Consider the following 20,206-nt stretch of genomic DNA (forward strand, 5'->3'; position numbering starts at 1 on the left):
CAAACCCCGAACCATCCCATCTTCCTAATACTTTGTTTTATAATCTGATCAAATCCCCCCCCTCTACCATGGACTCAGACAGGGTAAACTCCTTTGAATTTGTTGAGAAGATGAAAGCGGAGTAAACCATAATGTGTCTTCATTGTTCATGTTCCACTGGGAGCCATGCCACACTGACTAACACAATTTCTTTGAGGCAGTTCAGCACATTTTAAGGTTTTCTTTTAAATTATTTCTGATTAGATAGTGAGGCTCTGTAATGTGATCTTTCAATTTTGAATATCGCATATGTGTTTTGTAGCTGGGTCTGGGTTATTAAATATGCTGTTCATTGCTGGTAATATTATTATTCACAAATTAAACAAATCTCAGCATTTTGATAATTCAGTCCTGGGTGCTGTAATGAACGCTAAGGTAAACAGAAAAATAAATGTCCGCTTTTCAGTACAAAAGGCTAAACAACATGCCTCATTTAGTTCTATTTAGAAACAATTTTATCTCTGCGGGTGATGCTATGATAGTGTTCGTTAAACTGTAATTTTATTGGTGACAATAATGTGGTTTTTTGTGATGCTATTACTCTATTTCTCACTCCCGCAACACGCTTAGCTCCAATTTTAAGATTAATAATTTCAATATAACTTTCATTTTAAAAAAGAATGATAATCTAGGCCATATACATTATGTAAGGTTGCCATGGTAACAGTTTCTCTGAGGGGAAAACTGGCTGTCTGTAGTTTCCACAGAAACCACTCCCTGCTGAGAAAGGTGCCTTGAAGGGAAGAGATGAGAATATAAATGAGAGAGACAAAAAGACACACACACACACACAGAGCGATGTCATATGATCTCTGCAGCATCTGTACGCTGTAACAAAGTCAGTCATATATTTTTTTATGTTTTTAGTTTGTAGTTTTTCATTGCAAGACCAGCTTCCCTATTCTCCAATCATGTAAACTCTGATTTGCCAATCCCTCACCTCCGTGGAGCTGGGTTTGTGGCCTGTGATTTGGAAATATTCCATGCCTGCAGAGAACTGAAACTGATTACGTCAGACGTTAAGGTCCAGGGCTCTAAGAATCACTGCATGGGAACATTTAAATGGTAAATGAGAGCTTTCTTTCTTTTTTTTTTTTTTTTTTCTGAAAAATTCAACAAAGCTGGATATGGAAACATTTCCTTTTAAAATGAAGACGGGGAGGGGAGGAGTAATTATTTAATAATTCTGAAGAAGAAGGGTTTTGTTCTTGTTTGGGGGTAGACATGCCTTGTTAGGAAAATGTCTGATGAAAGGTCAGATAATAGTAAAAGACAAATTAACTTTGTTTTCAGATTTTGCTGCTTAAGGAGTGTTTTTATTTTTAATGTCATCGTGAAAAAGCACTGAATACTATTTCCAAAATCCTTTTCTTCAGAAGAAATAGTGCTGATTTATTTTATTTCTTCAAGGACAATAACACCGTGACATTTGTTCAAGGGTTAGTGTAGCCATAACTACAGATTAACATGCTGGCTGCTTCATCTTCATCCTATCATCTCTCTGCCTCTTTATGAGGGAAAGAGGCTGACATGGTTATTAATCTGGCAGCTGAGTTGCATGCACGTAGGAAGCAAGTAGAGCAGAGCATATAGAAAATGAGTAGCTTTCAGATAGCAGCCTTCTTTTCACTCCTACCAGGCTTGAAAGGCAGGCTATAAAAAAGCTCTTTCTCTTCTTTGTGCTGGATCAGTGCACAAATATCGCAAACACAATTGTAAATGTAAGTATTCCTGGCCTGTGTGCTGCTTTCAGATTGCTAATTAAGGTTTCTAACTCCAGTGTTCTGGTTGAAAAAGCAGTGAGATGAAAGCCAAAAACATCCCCAGTGAGAATGTTTCTCTGCAGTATTGTAATGGTTTTCAGTGAAAATGCTAGAGAGAGAAGGGGATCCTTGGTGGATTTACAGAACAAATAAGTTACAATTGTGTTAGTTGATTTTTAGGATGTCTGTACTGCTTTGTTTGTGACGGGAAGAGCCAGAAGCCTGATAGAAATGCTATTAGATAGTATTTGAGGTACAGGGAGAAAGATACCTCTGCATAAAGAGACTATTTGCAAGCACAAAAGAAAGGAATTTCTCCTGGCATTTTTCACCTGGAATTCTTTTTTTTTTTTTAAACATACAAACAAACATAGAATTGGACTTCTAATTAAGAAATTCTACAGTAACTTATTATAGAAGAAAAACCAAATCTCCATCATCGGGGCACTATTTAGCTTGCTTCTGAACTGATAAGAACAATGAAAATAGCAGGGTGAGCAATGCATGTTTTTCACCAAATCTCTCACCCTATGTAGTGAGAGATGAGCTTTGTTTGCTATAAGGCATGAATACAGAATAACATGGTGGTTGGGAAGCAGAGGAGTTGCAGGTTTCTCAGTGCTGCAGACAGGAATTGTAAATAAGAACACAGGCGTTGGTTGGTATGTTTTGTGCTTTTTATAACCTGATCATAGCATCAAAGATAATAGCATCTTGATTTACAATCTCCTGTATAATGCAAGCATTTTATATTGTGGTTACTCCACTGCAGTGAATTTCAGTTCATAGCTGGTGAAATCTTAATATTCTATGAATGAAATCTGCATATTGAAAACAATCTGCAACTTGTACTGCGTACAAATTTCAGATAACTGCATCAGAAATGCCTGCCATATCCAGTTTCTTTGAGTTGTCATGTCATGTTTATTTCTTTACAGGATTTGTTATTTATGAGGCGCTGTCACAGTACTGTGAACCCTTTATGATCCATGCAAAAATTTAATTACTGCAGTTCTTTTAAACAGGTGACCAGCATGAAGTGATTATGAAGATTGTGTTTGTTTCATGTGTCACTGTATGGCAAATAAAGGGCCAAATGCATCCCTTGTGTAACTCCAGTGATGTCAATGTAGTTACACCAGCGATGCATTTGGCTGCTTTTGCTGAAATTCAGGCACCAGTGAACATGTAGATGTCTCTCTCCACTGCAGCTACTTATGCCTCCCGCCCTACTTATACAGTATATGGCGATACACGTGCCTTCACCATTAGCTATTTATGAAAATGGTCATCTTTGATCACAATTGGTCGAGTTAGGTTTTCCCAGGCAGATTGGCAGCAAGCCAACTGCTGAAACAAGTGGTGACCTCTAAGGACTATGTCTATCAGAAAAATGTAATAAGATTAAAATAGCAGGCATCAAGGGTAGTGGGGCTAGGGAAAGGTTGCCAGCTGGGGATGGCATTCATCTAATGGCAGCTTATTCAATAAATGCTGAAAGCCAAAAATAGGTCCCTTGAATGCAGAGAAATTATCTATGACTTCACTGAATCTATTCACAAGTTCTTCCAGGAGAATTTGGAACAAGGCTTAAAAATCTGAGATTTTTAAAAATCTGTGCAGGATCTTTCTGTCTGCTGTGCTTCATTTCAGAATCCAAGGTTATTCTCTCTCTCACACATACACACACACACAAAATGGGGGGGAGGGGCAAGCAGAGTAAGAAAAAAATCTTTTCTCTTTCAGTTGTGCTTCACATTGGACCAGATTTCATCCAAAAAAGTTTCATCTCTGCTCTGAACTGATCATGCCTAAACAAAGTTCAGTGATGCAGAGATACGCAGTGAAATTTGCAAATGTGTGCACTGACTTTTTAGGCATATGCTCACTGAATGTTAAACAACCCCTGCAGTTCCTGGTGCTGTTTCTATTATGCACATTAGTGATATTAGACTTTTTTTTTTTAAGCACTGGAGTATGAACATCCTTGTGTGTGCTACAGTGTCCTACCTCTTTGCAGATAAGTTTTTCCCTTGATTGAGAGAGATAGTACACAAGCAGCCCTCCAACATAGAGGGCACTAATGGAACTAAATGTTGTCTGGTTTGTTTGTTTTTTCTGCAAAATACTTTGGATAGGTGTGAAACTGCTAGATTTGCTACCTTGGTATGGTATGGAAAAGCTAGATAGACTATTTGGCTGAGCTATGGGCTAACTTATTATTTTAAGGTTGGCCTTGTCCTTAGAATACTAACGGGGAATACAGTCCACTCTTGACATTTACTATTGCAGTAGTTACATTTATCCTGGAATTTTCGGTATTTTCCATTCTAAATGGAGGTAAAGGCTGAGGTGTAATAAATGACAAAATATTAATGATGGTAAATCCATAACCATCTTCATTATGCTCTGAGGTACTGAAGATGAAGAAGATCCTCTTCTCCATAGTTTCCTTGTTTTTTTCCCCCCAGACCAGGGCCCTGCCTCCCTCCCAGTTACTCCTCCCCACAAAGAATATTACCCTTCCTATTTTCTTAGTGCCGTATGGCCCTAAAACTTTGTGCCCCAAGCTGACTGCATAGTGGTTGTTTTTAAGTCCAGAAGGGACCATTTTGATTATCTAGTCTGGCTTCTTGCATAACACATAGAGCTGGTTGAAATTTAGAAGTTTCATTTGGGGTTTTTCATATCAGTTTTATCATCTTTACATTATTTCATGACACATCAATAGTTGTCCTGCATAATATACATGCAGTACTACTGATGTCATAACATGATATAATAGTTGAAACACTGTATTATTTTTAATTTATTTTGTTTTGAAAATCATTAAATGCAGCTGCTACTTAGTACTCTTTTCTAGATTAGTATCTCCTGTTTGTGTTGTAATGAAACAGTTTGACACTTGTATTATTTCAACTATTATGTCATATTATGGTATGTCAAGACTAATCATGCTGACATCATGAAACAATGCAAAAGTAATAAAAATCATATGTACATGATAAAAAAATAAAATTTGAAACCAGACATTTTTAAAAAAACTTTCCCCCAAACTGAAAAAAAAAAAATTCTAAATGTTTTTCTTTCATGAGAAACTTTGTCGAAATTTGTCCAAAAAATGGTTTAATCAAAACAGCTTTTTCCAACAAAAGCCTGTTTTAATAAACATTTTCTGATCAACTCTAATAATGCAGGTCAAAAAAGCCTTACTAAGTAATTTCTATGTCAATCCCATAACTTTTGTTGGAGCTATAGCATATAGAAAGATATCCAGTCATGATTGGAAGACTTTAAGTGATGGAGAATTCACCAGAACCCTAGGTAAGTTATTCCAGGGTTTAGCTACCCTGATTGTTGTGGTTTTTTTTTTTTTTGCCATTGACTTCAGTGGGGCCACAATGTTGCCCATTAATTTAAGAGTTTTTTAAAGACTGAAGTGAGAGTCTATATACTGAAAGATTTAGTGAGCTTTTTCTATAAAAAGTATTCTAATTAACTGACTAGTATGTAGTCCCTTCACTGGATTGAATCTGAACTGCTAGAATGTGTCATAAGTGCTATTCTGCAGACAGTGATTCCTCATTAGTTCTGGGGGCCTGTTTTAGGAGTAGGAGGATTTGAGTTCTATTGACTTGAAAATCTAAATGCCAGTGGTGTGCAGTCTAGTGACAAATGTGAAACCCTAGGTGGCCATAGATTTGTTACAATATATTTAGCCCACAGACAAATTTTAAATCAGTCATTAGTAAATTCTTAGGCATTAGAAAATTACTAAGTAAAAGGTAGAGCAATGAGGCTGAAAATTGGTTAAAGAATTAAATCAACTAATGCCAAACTTATAGCCTCAGGAACACCAGACATGCTAATATGTGTTTATTAAACCATAGGGCAAATTTGGTCCTTGTATATAAACAATTTTCATACTGAAAATTGTCAAGGCAGACATTTTGCCCTATTATAGTCCAAACCTAACATACTGATCCGAACAGTGGGATGGCCGATGCCCCTCTCTTTTCCCACCAAAATGGAGATTGGTTGATGTAGTTTTCAAAATGTGTAAGAATTTTTTTCAGTGTATTTTAATTTATTGTTTAATCATTAAAGGGCGGTTTTTCAAGTAACAGACTCAGGCTTGTGACATGGCTAGCTTGGTGTAGTGCTCAGTATGACCACCACAGCATGGACCCAGGTAAAATCCTGCACTCTTAGAAATCAATAGTTATTGATGAGAAAAGAAGCAATTATTTTCATTGTAATTAGGGGGATGCTAGTGATGGGTTGGTTAGGCTCTGACCTTGACACTTCACACACTGAAAATAAATAATTGCTGCTAATTCATTATTCCAAATAGCCCGTCTCAGAAAATGTAGACACAGAAGAAATAGTACACAAATTACTGTTGTTTTTACATCAGGGAAGACCAGAATTTATCACTGGATGGCACTGAGTGGTTATGGCATTCTTTTCTGGCTCATGTTCATTTAAAAATAGTTCTGCCCTTTTAAAAAACATTCTGAATATTTTTGCTATGCTTTAAATTGGAAGAGGGGAGGATAAATAGACACTGAGGGGCAGATTCTCTCTCCCACCTGAGCTCAGGCGTAGTGGAGAGTGACAGGGCCGGCTCCAGGCACCAGCTTAACAAGCAGGTGCTTGGGGTGGCCAAGGGAGAGGGGCGGCACCTGCAGCAATTCGGGAGCGGCAGGTCCCTCGTTTCCTCTAGGAGTGAAGGACCTGCTGCTGAATTGCCGCCACCGATCGTGGCTTTTTTTTTGTTTGTTTGGGGCGGCAGAAATGCTGGAGAGTGAGGACTGAGGAGAATCAGTTGTCTCTTCCTGATGCTCAGTCACATAGCCCTGGCACAAGTTAGAGTTGCACAAGAGCCCTTCCACTTAAGGGCTGGACATGGCAGCTGCTTCTGGGAGCAGCATGGAGCTAGGATAGGCAGGGAGACTGCCTTAGTCCTGCTGCGCCACCGACTGAGGTAAGCACTGCCCGGCCAGAGCCTGCACCCCCTGCCCCAGGTCAGAACCCCCTCCTGCACCCTAACTCCCTCTCAGACCTCAACCCCTTGCTCCAGCAGGGAGCCCCCTCCCACATCCTGAACCCCTCATTTCTGGCCCTATCCAAGACCCTAGGGGAAGCCCCGAGCCTCCCCACCCTCCCATGGGGATGGAGCCATGAGCACCGACTTGTCCTGCTGTGGGAGGAAGCCCCAAGTTTCTGTGTTTTCCCCTCCCCACCCCCCTACAGGGCTGTGTGTGGCCCATGACTGATTTTTTTTTCTATGGGTCAGTGGCCCCTGATAGAAAAAAGGTTCCCCACCCCTGCTTTAAATTATTACCATGATAAGGTGTAACAATTAAGAATAGATACAGGACTCTCTGTTACACTAGAGATATAGTTCTTTGGGTCAATAGATTGCCCTGTGTATAGACAGACAGACACTTCCAAAATACAGACAACAATCAATGGCTAAATATAAGAATAATTCCATTCTAGTTTTATCTACATACACAGAACAGATGCTGCAGTAACACAGCTTTAACCAAAGAGGAATTGATAAAGAAATGGGGTCTGGGTGGTACAAGAAACTCCATCCATCATTTTCCAAAATACATACTGAATAACTCAATTGTTGCTGCTAACAGTTGCTGGCTGTTTTATGCATGATGGACAAACTACGAGCTAAGACAGGAAAATACAGTGACAGTACAGTCTATTTCCATTCAGTGGGCCTGATTCACTCCCTAGGTTCCAGTGGTTTCCACTGAACCCAGGCTCCACTGGTGAGTGCACTCGAGGGGATTCAATGGCATAAGCTGCCACCATCTCCTGTTTCCAAGGGGGTCTAACATATGTTAACACAGCCCCAAAATTGAGTTGAGCCAGCCCAAGAGGCAACAGAAGTAGGCTGATACTCCTTGTTGTGGGCCTTCTATACAGCCCTATTTGGTGCTTAAAACTACCATTGCCTGACAGAAACTACCCTCACCCCTAACTCCTTTCAAAGTAACAGAGAGTCCTGTGGCACCTTTAAGACTATCAGATGTATTGGAGCATTATCCTACGTAAAAGGATAAATGGACACAAGTCAGATATCAGGAATGGCAATACACAAAAACCTGTAGTAGAACACTTCAACCTCCCTGGCCACACAATAGCAGATGTAAAGGTAGCCATCTTACAGCAAAAAAACGTCAGGACCAGACTCCAAAGAGAAACTGCTGAACTTCAGTTCATTTGCAAATTTGACACCATCAGATCAGGATTAAACAAAGCCTGTGAATGGCTAGCCAACTACAGAAGTCGTTTCTCCTCCCTTGGTGTTCACACTTCAACTGCTAGCAGAGGACCTCACCCTCCCTGATTGAAATAACCTCGTTATCTCCAGACTGATTCTTGCCAGCATATTTATACCTGCCCCTGGAAATTTTCATTACATGCATCCGATGAAGTGGGCATTCACCCACGAAAGCTTATGCTCCAATACATCTGTTAGTCTTAAAGGTGCCACAGGACTCTCTGTTGCTTTTTACAGATCCAGACTAACACAGCTACCCCTGTGATTCTTTCAAAGTGTAAGGTTTTACACTGTTTCCTAAAGATGGTCAGACTCTGTTCTCATGTAATATCCTCTGCCATAGCTGGGTCCCCTCAACAGAGAATGCTTCGATCTCTGCTCTCAAAGACTTCATCCTGGGCTTTGTAATCTGTATTGTCCCAGAGGAAAACAGCTGTCATGGTGTTTCATAGATGAAAATTTGCTTGTCACTGTATCTGGAGCTTGATCCCTCAATTGCTTTGAAAAGCCTTAAGCTGGCATCAGAAGCTAAGTGCGATCCAGTGGAGGGACTTGAGCACAGACCTGATGAACTTCTGGCAGAATAAACCATGCAGTAGGTGGGCAGCCATAATCTGTACCATCTGCACCATGTGAATCATCTTCCCATTCAGCTTCAGATAACCATGAATTTCAGTAATCCATCTTGGAGGTGACAGATGCCTGGAGCTTTGTGGTCAAGTCTGGGAGAAAGGTGCAATGTTTCCCAGCAAACTGGAGATTAAAGACGGCATATTGATGTATGACCAGGTAGCATATGATTTAGAATTCTCCCTTTCTTCATGTTTATAGCTCTCTAACGTCTTCTGAAACCACCAAAAGCTTTCTATAATAAAAATGTATCTTCATTTTGGCTTTGTGCTAATTCTTATTATGCTACGATACCATCATCCTTTTTAGAGTTGCTCTTTTCCATGAGAGCTATTTTCTTCTCCACAGTATTGGAAGGAGCAGATGAGATTAAATAGGCACAAATACTCACTCTATGTAAGCGGGGGAATGGTCCCGCTATTGTGGGGAACTTTCCTGGCTTCTGCACTACCCCGGTGAAGTGGGCTAGCAAAAGGATCTGAGTCCTGGCTCCCACTTCCTTTACCCAGAGGCCTCCCTGCCCTTAAGGACTCCCCTTCCACTCTCCTGTCTGGCAGAGTCCTCGTAAACCCTGACAAGGCTGAGCCCAGGATTCCTGGGGGGCTCGACCCCCAACCCTGCTGTGGTCACCCAGGACAGGGGCTAGGGTGTCCCCACTCCGGGGTACTCTCTCTGCACTGGGCACCTCCCTGACCAACTGATCATTTCATACAATTTAAAGCAAATACAAGTTGTTTAATTAACAATTAATTTTAAAAAAGAATAAGGAAAATGGGAAAGGTTAAAGGAGAACACATCACCCTGCTCTGTGGCAGGGAACATCACAAACAGTGTCTCTGGAACGTCAGGGCAGGTCACAGTCTGTTCTTTGTAGGTCCCAGGCCTCCTTCTCAGGTCCCGGCTGTGCTGCAGCAATGCTGCGGGTTGGACACTTGCTCTGGCGGTGGCCACACGCTCTCAGGCTCTAGGTGGCAGGACCCTTTTTCCCAGCGTCGCCCCTGCCCGGTCGGGGTTACGATCCCCTCCAAGTCTGGCCTGCAAGGCCTCTTGGCTGAGGCGTCTCCCTGCGCTGGGCCCACTGCCCAGGGTCCCCCTCACTCTCCCCAGCTGCTCACCACACCAAGCTCCGGACGGCTCCAGCCCCAGCTCCAGCTCCACTCTGCCTCAGCACGGCTGCTGCTGCTGTCTGCCTTCAGCTCCCTGGGCTGCTTCTCTGGCCTCTCTGGCTCTGGTTGCTACTGCTCTGCCCCCAGGACAGGTCTGCTCTGCAGACTGCTTCTGTGACTCTGCTCCTAGCTCTGACCTGCTTCCTAGCTGCTTGTCTGGCCCCTCTGGCTCCGGTTGCTGCAGGTCTGCTCTCTCTGGGCTGTGCTCTGGCTTTGGGGCTGCAGCTCTGCTTCCAGCAACTTAGCTCGGGCCCCTGCTCTCTCCTTAGCTCGACCCCACTCTGTCTGACCCAGGCAAATCCAGTTGACACAGAGGACGGGACCTGCCTGGCCTCCTGACTCTCTGATTAGTCTGCCCGCCCTGTCAATCAGGCTGATCTGGAGCATTGGCCTCTCCCCATTATTCCTGGGAACTGTCAGTCTCAGGCTCCTGATTTGCCATCGACTCTTCCCCTTTTAGTGCTGGGAGCTAGCCAACCAAAACACCCCCAGTGAGTGTTAGTAAGGGGGCAACAGTCCCCTTACATCTAGAACAAGACCACCCAATCAGATGGGTTCAGAGAACATTTTGAGGCAAGCTCCCTTCAGATACTGGTGAATTCTGTTACTGGGGTGCCATATAAAAAGTGATATCTGATTAGGTGTCGATAATGAATATTACACACAAAAAGCTGGTCATGGGGATGGGGAGGGGAAGGGCAAGTTTGCCCATGAGGAGAGCTGCTAGGGACCTAGTAGCCAGGGAAGCCTAGCCCAGGACAATGGCTACCCTTTCCTTCCCCATCTTCCCTTGTTTAGGGCAGATTGACACTGCAGCCCTGAGAGGGGCTCTGGATGTCTGCTCTCTGTCAGTGCCCTGTAGCTGGATCTGAGGAGCAGCACCACGGACTGAAGGTAATTACACCCAGAAAGGAACACAGGAGCGGGCTTAAGTCCCCCAGGGAACAATGAGTTTGCCCAGGAGTGGAGATTCTTGTAGGGGATACAGGGGCAAGAGACTGGAAGAGACTACAGCCGATCCCAGGCTGAGGGTCAGCCAGCTACACAAGGGAAAAAATGTAGATCTGATGAGAAACCTGGATGCAGCAGGAGACTAGTGACTGGCTGGGCAAAGAGACTGGGACAAAGGGTGGGGGGACACCGAAATTGGACAAAGAGCCGAGGGAAGGAGATTGAGGCTGGCAGCCATTGGGACTGGGGATTGTGGGAGGCACCTGGAAGCCAGGTAGTGGAGTTGTAGGAGGGACAGGCCTTCTCTGAGGTTCAGAGAGGCCCAGGCCCTTAGCCATAATAAAAATAAAAAATGACAACACATTAAAATAAAATAAGGCACCCAAAAAAAGTGAGACATAATTTGAATATTTCTCTTATTTGCAGCTCTAAGCTGAAAGAGTGTCACATTTTGGTCTGATAGGGATGTGCATAAAAACAAGTTGTGAAACTTATCAAATTCCAAAAAATTAACAAGTGTCTAAATTTGAGGCCCCCTTTGAGCTTGAGGCCCGGGCCAAATGCCCCTCTCCCCGGATTGGTCCTGGGGAGGGGGAAGACACAGTTCAGAACTGGAGCTGGAAGAGAGGAACTGGAACTGTATGGGCAAAGAGACTGTGGACAAGGAGCCATGAGGATTGTCTCACCCCCAAGGGTGGCTTGCATCACAATTTGGCTACACCCCAAATCTACAAGCCCCAGTAAATCCTTCCCTTGTACCCATACTGGAACAGTCAACATGGAAGGAGTCCCAGGGGCCCTCTCTTCTGCTGTCCAATCTCTGCATATTCACATTGCATCCATGGGCACTCTTTCCTCATGTGCCCCTGTTGCCCACAGAGTATCAGGTTACTGAGTTCATTCCTGTGGGTTCCTTCCCATCAGGGAGTTGGTTTAAATTATGAACGGGACCCAAGTCTGAGTTCAAGGGCTCCGCTCTAGTTGTTTGTGTCAGGTGGTTATCTGGGTGATACCTCATCCAAGCTTGGCCCCGAGACTTGCTGAGGTTTTCTCCTCTCTGTATGGGTAGCTTGGGTTGCTGGGATGGGGTTTGTACATGTTTTTCATCACGCCTGGGGTTCAGTGTCTGCTGGCGGGTATCCAGTCCTGTCAGTGCCCCTAGCCAATGAATAGGCAGAGGCTGTGCATGGTCCATCAATAGTGACCAATCGGCTATGAGAAAATTCTCCATCAGCTGCACCACATCCAACAATGACTCAGAATTATGGTTGAGCACCCCCTCCTGGAAGCATGGATACAAACCAGTTTGTTAAGACCAACTCTGTAACTTGGGCCCTGGAGTGCTCCCCTGCATGAAGCCACCACCAGCAATGCTCTTTTAATCATTGTGCCAGCACCTGGGGGCATGGCCCTTGGGGTAGCTTTGCTCTAAAACACTACCAACGTCTCCTTGCTTAAAGCCAGGAAATCTAAAATAGTGGCCTTCACCCAAATGTAGTCTTGATCCAAAGCAGGCTCAAGATTATAGTAGGTCAGCTGTGCCTATCCCATCAGATATGGAGCTAAAACTAAGGCCCAATGCTCTGGAGTCAAGTATCAGGGGGTAGCCGTGTTAGTCTGTATCTACAAAAACAACAAGGAGTCTGGTGGCACCTTAAAGACTAACAGATTTATTTGGGCATTCATCCGAAGAAGTGAGGTTTTTACTCACGAAAGCTTATGCCCAAATAAATCTGTTAGTCTTTAAGGTGCCACCAGACTCCTTGTTGTTTTAATGCTCTGGAGGTTATTGAGAGGCCAGTGCCACCCTCTCAAAGACAGTGAGGAATGCTTCCAGAGCATCAGCTGGGCCCATCTTAGTTAACTTCACTGGCACAGGTGGTAGAGCTCTTCCTGGTATTGGGCCCTGCAGGGTCTCCCTGGGCAGGGGGCGGTGGTCTTAACTGTTGCAGGAAGTCTCTCTGGAGTTATTGCTGCTGGGACACAACCTCCTTCAGCAACTGCTGTTGCTGCTGCAGGACTTAGATCTGCTGCTGGGCCATCCACTGCTGCAACATCTGCTGCTGGAATTGCTGATGCTGGTTGGCCTGCTGATGCTGCCACTCTGCCACCCACTTACACCAGTAGTCAGGGTCCATCTTGGCGGAAGCTTCCTCTCAATGGACTGGTGTGAAGCCTGTTTCTGTCTCAGGGCCTTGTAACAGGTGTAGGGCTTAATCACCCGCATTCTCCACCAATTGTAGTCAACTGACACTCAGCCTGAGCTTGGCTGTAGTCTCTTCCAGTCTCTTGTTCCTGAGTCCCCTTCAGGAACCCCCACTCCTGGGCAAGCTCACTGTCCCCATGGGAGTTAAAAGCCCACTCCTAGTTTTTTTTCTGGGTCTTATTACATCCAGTCCCTGGTGCTGCTCCTCAGGTCCGGCTACAGGGCACTGCTGGAGGGCAGATGCCCAGAGCCCCTCTCAGGGCTGCAGTGTCTGTCTGCCCTAAACAGGTGGGGGAGGGAGTCTCAGGCTGGGCTTCCCTGGTGGCTGGACTCTCTAGCAGCCTCTCTTCTTGGGAAAACCACTCCCACTGCTCTGTGACCAACTTCACCTTTTTAAGCTCTCCTTCTCCAGGTAGACCATGCTCTGAAGGTATGCCTAATTGGCATGGCCTGAATGTAGAGATGCTTGTTAGACTTGCTTTTAGTAGGATGGGGTATGTTCCATCACACCTTGCCACCACGCACGTTCCCAGTCCCAGTCTCCTTCCCCAACTAGTCCCCCTGCTCCCCTCCTGTTTGATGACTTCTCAAGGTTCCTTCCAGCCCTACATTTCTATGGTATCTTCAAGTTAGTGGGTTCAATAAAATTGTGTTCTGAAAAGAGCTTCCTAAGCCTAGCTCTTAAAGATGTTTCAGAAGAAATCTGAATATTAATGAGAGATTTCTTGGGAACTGGAATTTCCATTTTGTGGGAAATTCCACAATTTCAACAAAATTCACTCTGAATTAGAATGAAATGTTGAATTTTGAAATTTCTCACAACATGTAATTTTCAAAAATAATTCACTTTGGATCAATTAAAATGTTTTGTTTCAATAAAACTGAATCAAAATTTACTTAATATTTTTTTCAAATTGCATATTTTAATTTTCATACTCTTTTTAAAATGTATTTTTACTTTATTTTTATGTTGTTTTTTAAATAAATTTCACTGATATCGATGTGGAATATTTTGATTTTTGACAAATGGAAAAATGTTCTCTCAGAAAAGTTTCAACTGGAGCCCATGTTAATTAGTGTTGAAACTGAATCCCTCCCATGCCTTCAAATGTTGTTTAGGGACACAAACAAAGCTCCACTGTTACTGCCTATCCTGGGCTCCTCTTTCCATGTCCCCTATGTTGCTAAGTCTCATTAAGTTTTACCTCTCTAAGTACTGTTTGACAGAGGGATTCTTTCGGTTGGCCCCATTTACATGTTTCTCCAGCTGCTCAATGGGACAGCGGCTGTGGCAGATGCTCTGCCTTTCTTCTTAACACATGTCCCAGATATTTCCATTCTTTTCAGAATAACTTTAGAGATAAGAAGTTGCTCTCTGACAAATCTTGGCACTTGTTATAAATTCATTTAATGTAATACCTAGTATTTTCCTGATAAATTTGCTTTCTAAGGCATTTAGTTGTCTGTCTCTTGTTATTCTGAATTGTTGAGATTCACTCATTTGTGTGGTTTTAAATTATGCTTTGTGCATAATTTAAGGAGGTAAAAATCTAAGCTTTTACCTCCTGTGTAACACCAGCAGATTCAAAAATGCTATCCTTTAGGAAAAAGAAGAACAGGAGTACTTGTGGCACCTTAGAGACTAACAAATTTATATGCATCCGAAGAAGTGGGCTGTAGTCCACGAAAGCTTATGCTCTAATAAATTTGTTAGTCTCTAAGGTGCCACAAGTACTCCTGTTCTTCTTTTTGCGGATACAGACTAACACGGCTGTTACTCTGAAACCTATCCTTTAGGAACCATCCTATATAAAAGTGCCAAAGGGCTGAGTGCAAATCAAGCCTCCATCCTGGTTGACTTGTGCTGTCTGGTATCTTTTACCTCTCCTATCTGTGACCAAGAAATATAGCATAAAAACTACTAAATTAATTCAGGCAGCTCTCATTACCCTGGTAATTTCCAGAGCAGCAGCTCTTACTTAGTCAAACACCATTAGACTGTCTCTTGGCCTGAGCTCTCGGTACCTTTCATATACAGCTGGAGTCAAACAGCAATTAAAAGAAGAGTAATTAATTCAGTGACCAGAGTAAGAAGCCTCTTTTTAAAAAAAAAAAAAAAATATTACATTGCAGAGACGAGTGTTCGTAAGCAATTGAGGCTTGGTTTATGCACCCAGCTTATGTTGATATAACTGCATCACTTAAGGGTATGACACACTTATACCGACCTAACTCCCACTTTGTCGGCGGGAGGGCTTCTCCTGTCGACATAGCTATTGCCTCGCAGGGAGGTGGAGGACCTGCCTAAGTAATGTCTTTACTAAGTGCTACAGCAGTGCAGTAAGTGTAGATGAGCCCAGAGAAACACACAAACAAACAAATAGGAATTCTGATGGCATGCTGCTTACCTAACAGGTGGACAACTGGAAAGAGGTCAAACGTGGTTCTGCTTTACAACTGAGTATATTCCACATACACAAGCAGAAGTGAGGTCTGTAGGTTACAGTATATTCATAATGTAGGGATGGTGAGTACACAGGCCAGGAAGAATGACTGAGCATACTCCAGACCGGAGGCTCAGAAGCTAAAATGTAATTGTTTAAAGTGAGTTGGTTAGAGAGCCAGCGTAAGAGACAGGATCTGCACAGAGAGCTATTAGTTGTGAAGAGACAATGAGTTTCTTCCAGAATGTCTGGGGGGTCGGGGGGAATCTAACATCTTGTGTGTGTGTGTGTGTGTGTGTGTGTTAGTTAAAAAAGCAGTGTAAGTGAGACTGACTATAACTGGTGTTACTGAAAATACATGATACAAGCTACAAGCAAAATTGTAAAGCATTTAGAGTCAGATTATAACTGAGATTTTATTTCAACCTTTCTCCTCCTGCATATGCCCAGATGATCTCTACTAATATAGACATACAGCTCACATTTTTTTTGCATTTTTAAAAAGTTTGTTTTAATCTGGCAAAAATAAATAAATCAACTTGCTTAAGACTTTTCAGGCTAGGCAATATTTAAAAACACATTAAATGTAACCCAGTGATAAAATTTGCAAAAAGGCCATCTAGGCATCTTAATTTTCAGTTTAAAAACTAATAAATTGAATTACAACTGCCCTCAGATTGAAAGCAAAATTAAATACCACCCTTTTTATTTCCATTCTTGTCCTTTGTATTTCATTTTTAAATATAGATGTACAGCTATTAAATGTTTTCTTATGGGAATATATTGTATTTTCACAACTAGTAACTGCATCATTAAACATACAATCTTTGACAAATGATTTTAATGGAGAACTTGTTTAAAATGCACCTAAAAAATTGCAACTATTGCTAGTAACTTTCAAAAATGTTTAAGGAATTAAAAAAAGTATTTAGTTTTTCATATAAGCAAGACAGTGTTAGTAGAACATAAAGTCTTATCAGTCTGCATTAGTTTGGTCATTATTATTGGATTTAATAGACGTGGGTAGGAATTTCTGACAGAACAGTTCCCTGATTCTTCAGTGATCCACTAATTCTTTGTGTCATTGCCTGTTATAAGAACTAATGGACCTTGGTTGCTCAGTCTGCTGATATGGCCTGATCTCTAATTTTCAGGTTCTTTATATATTCAATTATTTGATAAATTACTGTGTGAGTATTTTCAACCCTGTTTTTTTTAGAACTGATCTGTGCTGCAACTATAATCTGATACAACATGGTGAAAAGTTGTAGTACAGATAGACCTCACCTGGTCACAATAAGTGGGGTCAGACCCTGTATAGGTCAAAGCTTTATTCTGATCTTAGGGACACAGTTTGGTCCCAGTTACATATTGTAACTGGGTCAAGAGACAACTATCTTTTGACTGAATTCTGTTACTTGGCTACAATTGTAGTGTAGGTGGGGCCCTAATTTGTGGAAATCTCCATATTGTTGTTTCATGTCTATTGCTGTTGAACCTATTTTTCTTCCATTCCTTACACAGCTTTTAAAATAGGGGTTTGCCTGGCAAACAGGATGGCTCTGTTCATATTTGAGTAAATGATAGTCCTTTGTTACAGCCAGGTGATTCCAGTTAAAATGTTTAATTATTTACGTGTCCACATGCTAGGTAACTAGCACATTTTTCCCCTTCTTTGATAACAGACTATGGGGGCCTTACGAAGTATACTGACTATAATGTTTTGCTGATAATGCCTCCAGGGACGTTAGTCCCAGCTGGGAGAGAGGGGAGGAGGACAGAAATGGAGTTCCCCTTCCCTGCACTGAGCAGCCGGGGCTGGGTCAGATCAAGCCCCACAAACTTTCCCTTGCTGGAGGAAGCTCTGCACTGTGGGGGTCAGGAGGAGTGTTAGGGTGCAGGGGGTTGAGGCTCAGCAGGGGGTTGGGTGCAGGGGGGAGTCTGGATGCACAGGGTTTGGGCGGACAGGGGGAGCAGCGCCCTGTACAGTGACCCTTCCCTCCACCCATGCACCCATAGCTCCTTCTGCATCAAGAGCCCTCCCACACCCAGAACCCCCCCCCACCAAGCCCCCCAAACCACTAGCCTGCTGAGCCTCACCCTCTGCATCAGGGGCCCCCCAGACCCTCACCCCACTGAGCCCCAACTGGCTACACCCTGCTCCCTCACCAAGCCCCACTCCCCCAACCCAACCCACTGAGCCCTAACTTGCACTCCCCTTCAGAATCCCATTCCCCCACTCCCAGATCCCACACCAAGCTATCCACACCCAGATTGCACTACACAGAATCTTGAGGGAATTCTGCACCAAAAAATTAAAATTCTGCAAAGTTCTGTCTATTTTAATTGTAAAAGTAATACAGAAACACAATAACAATAACCATACCATTTTCATTTATGTTGGTAATTTATTTCAAAAAACTTGTCAGCAAATAATTAAAAATGGTGTGATTATGTTGTGTAATTTTAACCAATAAAATATACAGAATTTTAAAATATTGTGTGCGGAATATTTAGGTGCAGAATTCCCTCAGGAGTAACAGATGTATATAGCTATAATACATCCATGCTTGGATGTCTAAAGAGGAGGTTGTGGCAAAAAATAATTTGTTAAATGAAAGGGAATCTGGGAACGTTTTCTTTTTTCGTATGAGGCTTCAGAAGATACAGGCATCCCCAGAGTCTTACTTGGCACTTGTTGTACTTTGGGAGGTATCATAAGGGGGTTAAATAGTTTCATAATAGGTAGTTCTCTCTTGAATTAGGAAATGGTCCAAAGGTTAATACACATGGTCTGAACTGAGACTCAGCCCAGTTTTCCATTGATTGTGATCCCATATTTTAGTGCACTGAATCTGCATGTGATCTCCTTTTCAATTTCTGCCATATGCCTTTGTTTTCTTCTACAAAATAAAAATAATCAAATCACTTCACTTCTGGAGTCCGTCACCCTTCCCCCCACAGTTCTTTAGTTGTAAAGAAGTAACTTGTGACCCACTTTACAATTGAAAGCATGCCAATAAAATGTTAAACTACAAACTGTACTTTGTTCAGCATGGGCAACTTGAAAAGAAAAGTACTGAGTTATATGCATGACAGCTATTCATGGGGAAACAGGTGAGATTTAAACCATTCGGATTTAAACTGAGATTTAAACTGAGGTGGGGCCTGGATTGGGCTGAAGTCTGGGAATACAAGGGAAATAATACTGAAGTGGGGTTGCAGTCTGAGAAGAAAGGGGCACAGGGGAACAGTGAGGCAGGCTGGACTGAGGCCTGGAAAAAGGAAGGGAGACTCTGGTTCCAGGGTGAAGAATAAGGAGGGAGTAGAGATAAACTGCATGTTCTGAGGTCTGGGAAGGGGTAAGGAACATAGGTGAAACTAGATTAAACCTAAAGGCCAGGAAGAGGTGTGGAATGAGTTTTTTATGATTTTAACCAAATATTTTTTGGTTTCCGTTGCAGAAAACCAAAATATTTTCTTTTTTTATTGAGAAATTAAACAATTTTTATGACAGTTTTTTTTCTTTCAAAAATGTCCATTTAATCAAAAAGCCAATTTCAAGTGAGAAAATATTTAAACAAACAAACACACAAACAAGCTTAGATTTAGAGATGTGCATTAGTGGTTGCCGCTATGGGGTCAGTAGCTTTTGGATCACGTGTTTAAAGAGTGATATCTCCCAGGGTACTCAGCAGAGGACTAGCCAGTAAAAACACAAGCACTCAGTCCACACTTGTGCTTACACTGTTGATAGCACCAGTAACAAATTTCCTCGGGTAGACAAGGCCCTAAGGACAAGGAGCCAAATTCATCCTTGGCATAACTCCATTGGTGCTGAAGGAATTCTACTGAGAATGAATTTTTCTGAAGAGTGAGCCTTTTCAGCATAATCCACTCAATCAGCTCGTTCTTGCACTCTCCTTTGTTTCTTTATTTGTGGCTACACTGCATTAGCATCTTAAAGAAATTGCCATGGAAATCAGAGATGAGATAGCTACAAACAGACAAACTGTCTGTTCATAGCTATTCACAGCTCTGCCACAAACTCAGATACAGTGTTTGTGCACCTTATACAAATCCATCGTGGATATTTGTTGCCAGTCCCTACCCCTAAGATCTAATAGTAGAAGAGAATAAGCAACATATGCCATATGGATGAGAGGGAGATAAACAAATACATAAAATAGTTATGTATGGAACAATTGTATATAGGTATAATTTTTTGTATTGCTTTGTAATTACATAAATAAATATCAATTTCCACAACTGTCCCTCATCCACCTCCCTCTGCCGGCGGCGGGACGTGCCGCATGTGCCCAGGGCGGGCTGGGGGGTGGGAGGCTCTGCGGGGCCGGGAAAAGCCCCGACTCCCGCCCGCTGCCCAGCCCGGAGCCCTGGGGAGCCCCTCGGGAGACCGGACGCCACTGCGGCTCAGCTGTGCCAGCCCCGGCCCTCTGCACACCCATGCCACGCCGCGCCGCCCCCGGGGTCCCCGGCTCCCATGCACCGCCACTGCTCCCTGGGCTCGGGGGCTCCTGCAGCCGCTTCCAGGGGAGAGACAGCTTTGTCCCTGCCCAGTCCCGCTACAGGGCTCTGCCTCCTTGCGTCCATCCAGCCTGTGCCCTGCCCGGGGCCCCGCTGGAGCCGTACGCCCTCGCCCACCCGGACTTCTTTGTTTCCCAGCGCTTCCTCTCGGT

The 20,206-nt window shown here is 43.1% G+C and overlaps 1 protein-coding gene across 5 annotated transcripts in view; it reads left to right on the forward strand.

Annotated features, from left to right (window-relative positions):
• The first annotated feature begins 866 nt into the window (after positions 1 to 866).
• Positions 867 to 20,206, forward strand: part of TRIM2 (tripartite motif containing 2) — a 107,100-nt gene continuing 87,760 nt past the window's right edge. For 2 of the 5 annotated variants that reach the window (XM_034772813.1, XM_034772822.1), the window contains exon 1: positions 18,609 to 18,623. The gene's annotated coding sequence lies outside the window, so the exon portion shown is untranslated. Of the gene's footprint in view, positions 1,105 to 1,611; positions 1,761 to 2,419; positions 2,439 to 18,608; positions 18,624 to 20,206 lie in introns of those variants that run through there. The other 3 variants (XM_034772819.1, XM_034772817.1, XM_034772821.1) reach the window with 3 other exon arrangements.

Source organism: Trachemys scripta, chromosome 5, assembly GCF_013100865.1.
Source record: "Trachemys scripta elegans isolate TJP31775 chromosome 5, CAS_Tse_1.0, whole genome shotgun sequence".
Taxonomy (NCBI): domain Eukaryota; kingdom Metazoa; phylum Chordata; order Testudines; family Emydidae; genus Trachemys; species Trachemys scripta.